General features: G+C 36.5%; 1 non-coding gene across 1 annotated transcript; it reads right to left on the minus strand.

Moving 5' to 3' along the window:
- On the minus strand, positions 1 to 107 carry LOC124889063. Its single transcript, XR_007047680.1, has one exon. It is a non-coding gene; the product is annotated as a small nucleolar RNA R71 (small nucleolar RNA).
- Positions 108 to 3,593: the final 3,486 nt, after the last annotated feature.

Here is a 3,593-nt window from a genome sequence, read left to right on the forward strand (position 1 = left end):
ATACTGTGGGATGAGATTGTTAATTTTTGTCAATTCAATGAAGAACCTTGGTATGAAGCATGGGAAAGATTTAAGGAAAAGCTCGCAAATTTCCCTAACCATGATATGTCGGAGAGAATGTTTCTCCAAATATTCTATAGGGATTTGGATCCATTAAATAAGGCTATAGTTGAAAATGCATCTAGTGGATCATTCATTAACTCGCCATATAGGGTTTCTTCAAAAGTCTTGAATAAAGTGGAAATTTTCTGTAGGGGTTAGGACATAAAGGATGCTGAGATGGCCATGGGGGCTTCCTTCTTATCTTTTGTGTACCAAGATGAAAAGTATGAAGAGGAGGAGAAAGATGTGAATATGGTTAAGATGATGTCATTCCTCAAACTCGTAATTGAGCATATGTTAGGAGACCCAATGGAAAGTGTAATTGTGATAAATACAAAAGAATTTGAACTATTTGAGAGTGCAAAGAAGGAAGTGATTGATAACAAGTTAAATATGTTACCTAAAAGCTCAAATGGTTTCTATCTTGTCTCTCAAGGGTAAGATGGGAATAAAGGTCAGAATTGTGAGAGTCTAAGTATGGCATAATATGAAGGATAAATGGAGATAATATGGCTCGAATCTTGAGTAGTGTTGAGAAGACCGGTGAAATGGTAAAGGAGATGCGAAGTGATTTCTCTACGCTCTACTAAATGGTTACATCCCACTTTTCTACCATTCAACAATTAGAGGCAAAAGTGAATCAAATATCGAGGTATCTCATGGAAAGGCAAGGTGATGAAATACAAATGGGGAAGAAACAAAGGAAAAAAAAGTCCAATGATGGGAAGCCAAAGCTAAGTAAGATTTGGATGGGAAAGCTAAGGGTAAATAATTGTCAAATTGATTCTATACTATCAATCCTCATGCCTCCTATTTTCCCCAAGTGGTCCAAGAAAAAGGGAGAAGATGCAAAACTTAACAAGTTCTTCAATAAATTTATCACCTTATTTATTAATATTCCCCTTATTAAGGCTTTACAAGACATTACGGGGTATGCTAAATTCATAAAGGATTTGGTATCTAAGAAGAAACTTGTGAAGGATGAAACAATTAAATTAACACATCATTATAGTGCCAATATGTCAAGAACAATTTTAGAAAAAAAGAAGGACCCTAATATGTTTACAATTCCATGCTCCATCAGAATATTTAAATTTTAAGGGCATTGTGTGATCTTGGAGAAAGTGTAAATGTAATTCCTTATGCCATATTTCACAAGATTGTATTGGAAAAGCCAAAACCTATAGAAATTAAATTGTTCATGGCTAATCGGTCCGTCAAAAGGCCAATGGGAGTGCTTCATGATGTGCTAGTAAAAGTTGACCGATTAATCTTCTCATCCGACTTTATGAGCTTTGATTGTGCAATGGATGTTAAAGTTACTATTATCTTTGGGATACCATTCTTGGCTACCGAAAAACCTTTGGTGGATGTGGATTCTGGTGAGATAAAGTTTCGATTGAATAATGAGGAGGTATCCTTCAATGTTTACAAGTCCATGAAGCAATCGATGGACTTGCAAGTCATCTCAGTGATTTATGTTATTAATGGAGAAAAGGAAAATCATTTTGATGTGAGCTTGTTGGATTATCCTTTGGTAGGAGTTCTATGGAATTACGAAAGGGATGAACTGGAATAGTATGATGAAGTGGTTACATCTTTAAAGGGGTTTGGATTTTACACAAAGATCCGATGAAGTTAGACCTTGATCTAAAAAACCATGAGAGCCTACCCACAAAACCATTTATCCTCGATCCTTCCAAAGTTGAATTCAAACCTTTACCACCCCATCTCCAATATATGTTCTTAAGGGATGGATAAATATTACCAATTATAATCGCTAGTGACCTTGAACCCTCTAAAGTGGATAGATTAAAAGTGGTGGTAAAAAAGTTCATTCGAGAAATTGGATGGACAATAGTGGATATAATATGAGTAGGCCCCTACATTTTCTCTCATAATATTAAACTTGAGCAAGGTCATATTCCGAGTGTGGAACACCAAAGGCGGTTAAATTAGCCCATGCAAAAGTTTGTGTAGAAAGAAATCATAAAGTTGCTTAGTGTGGGAGGGATATACCTAATATCCAATAGCACTTAGGTGATTCCGTTGCAATGTGTCCTAAAAAAGGGTGGCATTACGATAGTCGAAAATGAGAAAAATGATTTTATTCCTATTCTACCTGTCACGGGGTGATGAGTTTGCATTGACTACAAAAAGTTAAACTCATGGACCGAGAAAGGCCATTTTCCAATGCCTTTCATGTTTCAAATGTTGGATAGGCTAGCCGGTCAAATATGGTATAGTTTCATAGATGATTATTCGGGGTACAATAAAATTTTTATCGCCCTTGAGGACCAAGAGAAGATGATATTTTCTTGCCCGTATGGGATGTTCACATTCAAGCGAAGGCCCTTTGGGTTATGTAATGCCTCGACAACCTTTCAACGTTGCATTTTGTCAATATTTATGAATATGGTAGAAAAATCCATGGAGATTTTCATTAATGATTTCTCGGTGGTGGGAACTCCTTTAAGCCATACCTAAAATATTTAAGCAAGGTGCTTGAACGATGTGTGTAGACAAAACTTGTGCTGAATTGGGAGAAATGTCATTTCATGGTCAAAGAAGGCATTGTCTTAAGCCACAATATATTGGGAAAAGGCATTCAAGTCGATTAAGCCAAGGTTGAGGTAATTTCTAAGCTTCCACCTTCTATTTCTATCAAGGGTTTTTGGAGCTTTCTTAGACATGTCGGGTTCTACCAATGGTTCATCAAGGATTTTTCCAAGGTATCTCATCCAATGTGTATTCTCCTTGAGAAAGAAACCAAATTCAACTTTGATGAGGCATGCTTGAAATCTTTTGAACATCTCACGGAATTGCTTATTTCAGCCTCTATCATTGTGGCCCCAAATTGGTCATCTCCTTTCGAGGTAATATGTGATGCAAGTGGGATTGAATTGGGTGCGGTGTTAGGTCAATGCAAGAAAAAACTATTCCATCCTTTATACTATAAAAGCAAGACCTTGAATGATGCTCATCTCAACACCATTATCGAACAAGAATTCTTGGTGGTTTTGTATCCTTTAGAAAATTTTTCTGCCTACTTTTTAGGAACAAAAGTAGTGGTGCACATGGATCTTTCCACCCTAAAATACCTTATGGCCAAAAAGTAGGTGAGTACGCACCTAATTATATGGATTTTGCTTCTTCAAGGTAAAAGATCAAAAAGGGTGGGAAGACTAAGTGGCTAATCATCTCTTGAATCTTGAAGGTAAACATGAAAAGCAAGGAGAAATTAAAATTGATGATGCATTTCCTGATGAATTAGTCATGTCTATTTTGGGAAGAAGTTCTACGTGGTATGCCAACTTTTCCAACTATGTAGCGAGTGTTGTGCTTCTCGAGGGAATGGGCTACTATGAAAAGAAATGCTTCTTATTTGATGCAAAGAGATACTTTTAGGATGATCCATTTCTATTTTGAGAGTGTACGGATAGCATTATTAGGCGGTGTGTCATAGAGGTGGAAATTAATGATATCCTTGA

The sequence above is a fragment of the Capsicum annuum genome, chromosome 11 (genome assembly GCF_002878395.1).
Source record: "Capsicum annuum cultivar UCD-10X-F1 chromosome 11, UCD10Xv1.1, whole genome shotgun sequence".
NCBI lineage: Eukaryota > Viridiplantae > Streptophyta > Magnoliopsida > Solanales > Solanaceae > Capsicum > Capsicum annuum.